The following is a 7,030-nucleotide window of genomic DNA, read 5'->3' as shown; positions in this document are numbered from 1 at the left end:
CAGTGGTGGCACCTGACTTCTGACCCAGACCCTCCCCCTCTGTACGCCCGCCTCCCTCCCGAGGCAGTGACCCCAAGGAGGCTGCTGATGGGCCGGAGCTACTCTCCTGTGGTGGAGACAGTTCTTGTTCATCGGGATGGTTTTCACCGCTCGTCCAGCTGGGCCCGGTGTGGGATGGAGAGAGTCTGAGCCAGGGTTTCTCAAGAAAACCCAAAAGCTTTCGTTACTTATAAATGCACCTTTCATTCAAGTCGAACTTTTGGAGCAGTTCCCTTTGGGAAATTTATGAAGCTATTCAGAGTTTGGATGTTTGGACTCCGTCAGGACCAGTCTGGTCAGAGTCCCTGGCTTGAGCACACCTGCTAGAGGCCCCAGCACCCCTCCCCCCTATTAGGCGGGCCAGCAGCCCCAGCATGGGGGGGCCAACTGGCAGGCTCTGGGCCTCAAACCCTGTTTTGTTCTGGTTACGCAGCTTCCGAGGGAGGTTGGGGCAGATCTGGGCAGGATGATTCTAGAAACCCCGGCATCTGCTCCAAGAACACCTCCCACTCTCTTTCTCATTCCAGTACTTTATTGGGGAAATATACACATAAATAAAATGTAAAGAAAATCCATCTCTATTCTTTGCCTGGAAGTAAAATCAGAGATCTCCCTAGTATTTTTCTTCTCTGCCTTCACATTTCAGTAGAAATTGTATTTTAACATCTGCCACAATTTATTATTTCACAGGAAAATACAAACCACACAGATCTTTTACTTGGTGTGGACACAAATGGAATTCACATTTACAGCATCAGGTTTTTTTTTTCCCCCTCCAAATAAATCTTTTGAATGGAGCAGCATCTACAATGTTTCCCACAGGGAGAAAGAAGTAGGCATATCTGATTTCTCAGTGTTTTTTGAGTCAGTAGAACAGACGTGAGCACAGTAAGGCAAAATCTCCACCTTCCCAGATGTTTCTCCTTATTACCTGTGAGCTCCTTGAGGGCAAAGGGTGTGTCTCGACTGCCACTGTGTCCCCAGCTCCTGGCATTGTCTATTGATTGTTTTGAATTGAAGAAGAAAAAGCTCTGTCTTTGTCATCTTAAAGGTCTGTTCTGAAAGACCCAGGCAAATGCATCACAGAAAAGTAAAGAAGCTTTTTGAAAACACAGCGTTTTCAGATGTTGAAATCACTGGCAGGCTCCTTGTCTTCGGGTCCTTGCCAGTCAGAACAAGTTATCTGTGGATACCCCGGCTTTGGGTCTGTCCTGGACCACAGAGGGGAGTACGGAGCTCACTCTTATGACTTGAAGGGGCAGCTCCACTGAGTCCACTGTGTTCTAGACATTGTTCTGAGTATTTTACGCGTGTTATCTCACTTAGATCATCACCAGTCGACGAGGTAGTTATTGTGAGCCTTGTTGCACAAACACAGACACTGAGGTTGGGTGAAACTGGATAAATTGTTCACATGTCTTAGCAAAGTCTCCCTGATCATGAGTCACGGAAACAAGCTTGAGCTCAGTTTGGCAAAGGAAAAAAAGGGAGGGGCAGGGAGGATCCAGGGATGTTCTGCTGAACCCACAGTCAGATTTGCCACTAGACCCAGGAACGCCTTGAACTTGGATCAGGAAAGAGCCGGGAGCCTGGCAAACACACTCCTGATTCATTCGTCTGGCCAGCTGCAGAATGGCTTCTTTCTCTTGGTTTCTTCATTCTTGTAGAGAATGATGGCTGCCCCAGAGCTCCTGAAATCATGTATTACAAGGCCAGCCCCTGCTAAAAACCTGATTGTTGCTTGCTCCCGATTCTAAACCCTTTACGCGGACAATTGCATCTTCTTAGTAGGGTTTGCACCCAGGCACACACATATGGTTGCAAGAGTTTCTCTGTGTGTGGAAATGAAGGAGGATTTCAACCACCTCCATTTTGACTTCAAACTTTCTAATTGATTAAGGTCTTTCCAGCTTATCTCTGAGCTCAGGCAAAGAGCCTGCAGGCAAAGCATCCCCTGATGGAAACCAAAACTACCTGCTCAAGCAGTGACGGCCCTGAGCCAGCAAGACCCTACCTGTGACTGACCCCAAGACACTGATGACCTGACCTTTACTGCCCACCTGCAGGTACCCACTGACCTTTGCCCCACATTTTCCTTATACAAACCTGGAGGTATTTTCAGCACTTTGGAGACAGTCTTCAGATGCTAGTCCCCTGTCTTCCCGGTATCCGCCTCACCAAAATAAATTCCTTTCTTATCTCACTGTCACTTGTCTCTCTGCAAGTGACTAGACCTGGTCCATTTGGGACCCCCATAACCAGATGCTCTTGCACCCCTGTGCCCCAGCTCCAGAAAGACTGAACGATGGATTCTAGGCAAGCAATGGAAGAGTCGTGGGGTTGACAAACACTAAAAATGCACCTGCTGCTTATCAAGTTCACACAACTAGTAAGATTTAAATTCCTGTTTATCTGAATCTATTTCAGACTCTGGGCTTTTTCTATTCCTATAATGCTTTAAAACAAATGTTTGATGCTTTCTTTTTAGTTCCTTTAGCCTCCCCAGATGGTTATCAAGTCTCTAGAAAATTTGTTGCAGAAAGTTTGCTGGAGTGAAAGTCTTTCCTTCGGGGCACCTGCACCTGGGTGGCTCAGTCGGTTAGGCGTCTGCCTTCGGCTCGGGTCATGATCCCAGGGTCCTGGGATCAAGCCCCGCATCCGGCTCCCTGCTTGGCGGGGAGTCTGCTTCTCCTTCTCCCTCTCCCTCTGCCTGACGCTCTGCCTACTTGTGCTCTCTATCTATCAAATAAATAAAGTGAAATCTTAAAAAAAAAAAAAAAAGTCTTTCCTTCATATACACTTGGTTTCTTGGCATTCCTGTGTCCCCCTCCAAGCTCCGAGCTATCTAAATGCTTGTTCTTAGCTTAAAATATTGATTTACAAACTCCAGTGTGCATCTGAATCACTTGGAGAGTTTATTGAAACGGATTGTTGCCCCCCCCAAGTCTCTGATTCATTAGGTCTGGAGTGAAGTTCAAGAATGTGCATTTTTAACAAGTTCCCAAGAGATTCTAATGCTGCTGTCCAGGGGATTACACTTTGAGAACTGCTGAACTGGAAAAGCCAAAGTCATGAACAAATCCCCTAAGACACTCAATTGCCCTGTGCTTTATATAGTTGACCCTTGAGCAACTCGGGTTGAACTGTGTGGGTCCACTTATATGTGGGTTTTTCTGGTAAATACAGTATAGTACGGTATATGATACACGCAACACACAAAATATGTGTTAATCGACTATGTTATTGGGCCTCTGGTTAACAGTATGCTATTAGTAGTTAAGTGTTTGGGGAGTCCAAAGTTATATGGGGATTTTCAACTACTCGCTTCCCCTGGTGGGGAGGGTGGGGGTCGGCACTTCTAACCCCTGAGCTGTTGAAAGGTCATCTTTACTAATAGAAAGGACTGAATTAGCAAACATGCAGGGAAAATTCAGCCATATTCATTATTTTATTTGAGCAAATTTGGTAAAGAAATTGCTCAGAATCGTTTCTCTGAAAAGCTCTGGGTATACTCATAATTATTCAGCAAAACTTGGAAATGGAAATTTATTTATTTTATTTTATTTTATTTTTTTAAAGATTTTATTTACTTATTTGCCAGAGAGAGAGAGAGAGAGGGAGAGTACAAGCAGGGGGAGTGGCGGGCAGAGGGAGAAGCAGGCTCCTTGCTTAGCAAGGAGCCCAATGTGAGACTCAATCCCAGGACCCTGAGATCATGACCTGAGCTGAAGGCAGGCGCTTAACCAACTGAGCCACCCAGGCGCCCCTGGAAATGGAAATTTATTAATTCTTACTGTAGAGAGCTGGAATCAGAAAATGCAACAGCCGCCATGAATTTGTAAAATGATAAAGATACATAAGAGAGAGAAGTTTGTCATTTGATATTCTTTGGTCCTTTGAAAAGGAAACTATTTTCCTACGAACACATTTAAGAACGCAAGGCACCCAGGAGCCCTCGCAGGGTATTATGGTGTGAGGTAAACAGAAATGGCTAATTACTGGGCCACCCTGCCCGCCCCGCCCACCACGGCTTCTGGAAGCGGCGCGAAGTGAGCGTGGGGGCTGGAGGTCAGGACGCAGAAGGCTGGAGGGGAGGGGAGCTGCAGCACACTCTGCATTTCAGATTCTACAGCTGGGCTTTGGAAATCAGAATATCTTTATGAGGACAAAGTGGACTCTTGAGAGGCAATAAATGAAAACACAAGACAAGGAAATGAGGGCTTAGAAAAAAGTGAATTGATTCTTGTTAGAAATTCTGTGTTTTGCAGTAGACTTTGTTCCTACACCATTTACTTGCTATTCCTGAAGGAGAAGGACTAATTTTTTAAACCTAAAATGCCTTCTGAGATGTTACATATCCTCCTGCTCAGAAACCTGATCTAACATGGTGACTTACCTTGAAGATACTTCCCTTCTACTAATTGCCTGGTAATAATTTTTGGTCAAAACTAACACAGTATGGGGTGCCTGGGTGGCTCAGTTGGTTGAGCATCTGACTCTTGGCTTCAGCTCAGGTCATGATCTTGGGGTCCTGGGATCAAGCCCCACGTTGGGCTCCATGCTCAGTGTGGAGTCTACTTGTCCCTCTCCCTCTCTCCTCCCCCCACCCAGCTCCCATGCACACTCTCTCTCTCAAATAAATAACTAAAAAATTTTGTAAAAAGTAACACAGTATGACCATGTAGAAACAGAATGATATAAGCCCTCTGTTTTAAAAAGGGAAATATGAGATCAGAGATACAGGTTTCCCTCCAAGAAAGGAATTATCTTCAAAATGAAAGGAAACTCTGAATGAAATCACTGATCCAAGTGCTTGTTAATGCTGTGTCTTAAAATGGCTCCGTTTGTGCTGATAAGAAAATGAAATTTACAAGTTCTGAACTCTGCCAAGAGCTTGGGCCAGCTGATGATCCAATCTCAAGAGAGGGTTCCAGGCAAGACCAAACTTAGTTATGTTCTGTGGTTTCCTTTGTTGTGTTTCCTTCCACCTAAAGAGATAAAGACTCTTACTATCAAATTGTTTTAGTAAAGAGCTTTATAGACTTTTAAATCTTTAAAGCCCTATGAATGTCAACATTTTTTCAAAGTGTTTTAGATAGTGGTGGAAAGACACAATACTTGGTTAGGGTAATAGATAATAGTGTTCCTCATTCACTGATGGTAAATGAACATTTTGAATTTAAATTTTCTTCCTGCCTTTCTGGGTTGAGTCGCTTTCATTCCCTGTGACTGCTGTAATTAACAGTCTCCCTTTTGCAGATATTTACAAAGTGCTTCTGACAGTTTCAAAACCTAACACACTAGGGAGTTAGATTTTCATAATCTGGGACACCTGGGTGGCTCAGTTGGTTAAGCGTCTGCCTTCCGCTCAGGTCATGATCCCAGGGTCCTGGGATCGAGTCCCACATCGGGCTCCCTGCTCTCCGGGGAGCCTGCTTCTGCCTCTGCCTCTCTCTCTCTCTGTCTCTCATGAATAGATAAATAAAATCTTTAAAAAAAAAGATTTCATAATCTATGGGGAAATAGGAGATGGATGCCTGATTTGAGGAGACATTCACGGAATCATCCATTGACTTATCAAATGCTTACCATACTAAGCTCCTGTCCTCTTGGGAGCCTCACTCTGCAGGGGCAAGGTGGTGATTACTAGAACCAAGGCCTGGCTTCCCAACATAATCTAGGCAGATCCCCTCCTCATGTCTGACCTTCATGTCTGTCCAGCACATTTTATCAGTGAGGACAGAGGCTCAAGCTAAGGTGACCCCTGGCTGATATCCATCCACATCTGTCCAAATGGGGAGGGAAACTTCCTTGCCCTCTGTTTCCAAAACAGCACAAAACTTGGACATCCCCTGAATTCAGGACATGAGGCTCACCGGCAGGTGCCTTGGCTTCACGGAAAGCAGCATGGCAAACTCTGGAAGTGCAGCCTGGCTGAGTTTGACGCGGATCCAAGTGGGCTGATGCTCCGTGGTATGGATGGGTATGGGCTTTGCAGTGCTCTCTTCCTCATTGCTTTGGTAGCTGGAGTAGCAGAGGTTTGTCCACCAGAAGCAGCTCTGGGAAGAGGTGAAGAGCCCTTGAAACAATTTGGAGAGAGAGCTCTTCCAGGTGGAGTCTGAACCCTGCCGACCAGGTGAGTAGCATCCTCCAAGATACAAAGTACCTTGGACGCTACTGATTGGGAGCCTGTAATCTCTATGAGTCTACTTATGAGTGAAGGGGAGTCCCCCATTCCATACAGGGACATTTCTCCAACCTCCCCTGCAATACAGTGTATTTCAGAAGCATCTCACATAGAACCGCCATCAAAAAGCCATGGGAGAGATGCAGCCACTGAGGAAAATGGTCTGGCAGTTTCTCAGGGATTTAAGCATAGAATTATCAGAGGATTCAGGTTAGTTTGTTAGCGTTGCCGTAACAAAGTGCCACAGATTGAGTGGCTTAAACAAGAGAAATTTATTACTTACGGTCTGGAGGCTGGAAGTCCAAGATCGAGGTGTTGGAGAGTTGGTTTCTTTGGAGGCCTCTCTCCTAGGCGCGTGTCTTCACATGGTGTTCCTTCCGCACCTGTGTCCAAATTTCCCCTCTTATGAGGTCACTAGTCATATTGCATTAGGGCCCACCCCAATGACCTCATTTTAACTCAATTACTTAAGAACCCTATCTCTGAATGTAGTCACATTTTGAGGTACTGGGGCTTTACAACATGCATTTTGGGGGGACACATTTCAGCTCCTACTGCTCAGCAATTCCACTCCTAGATATATACCCCAAAGAATTGCAAACAGGTGGTCAAACATACACTTGTACATGAATGTCCATGGCAGCACTATTCCCAGTAGCAAAAAGATAGAAATGACCCAATTGTCCATCAACTGGTGAATGAATGGATAAACAAAGTATTTTATCCATACAGTGGATTATTCAGCCATAAAAAGGAATAAAATACTGATATAAGCTACAATAATGACATACATTGAAAAGGTTA

At 45.1% G+C, this 7,030-nt stretch overlaps 1 long non-coding RNA gene across 1 annotated transcript; it reads left to right on the top strand.

The window, feature by feature from the left end:
• Positions 1-1,382: 1,382 nt before the first annotated feature.
• On the top strand, positions 1,383-2,851 carry LOC144382063 (uncharacterized). The gene is made up of 3 exons (XR_013448454.1): positions 1,383-2,105; positions 2,327-2,428; positions 2,528-2,851. It is a non-coding gene; the product is annotated as an uncharacterized LOC144382063 (long non-coding RNA).
• The last annotated feature ends 4,179 nt before the right edge of the window (positions 2,852-7,030 follow it).

Source organism: Halichoerus grypus, chromosome 6, assembly GCF_964656455.1.
Source record: "Halichoerus grypus chromosome 6, mHalGry1.hap1.1, whole genome shotgun sequence".
In the NCBI taxonomy this organism is placed as follows: Eukaryota; Metazoa; Chordata; class Mammalia; order Carnivora; family Phocidae; genus Halichoerus; species Halichoerus grypus.
This window is presented reverse-complemented; position numbering and strand designations above follow the sequence as displayed.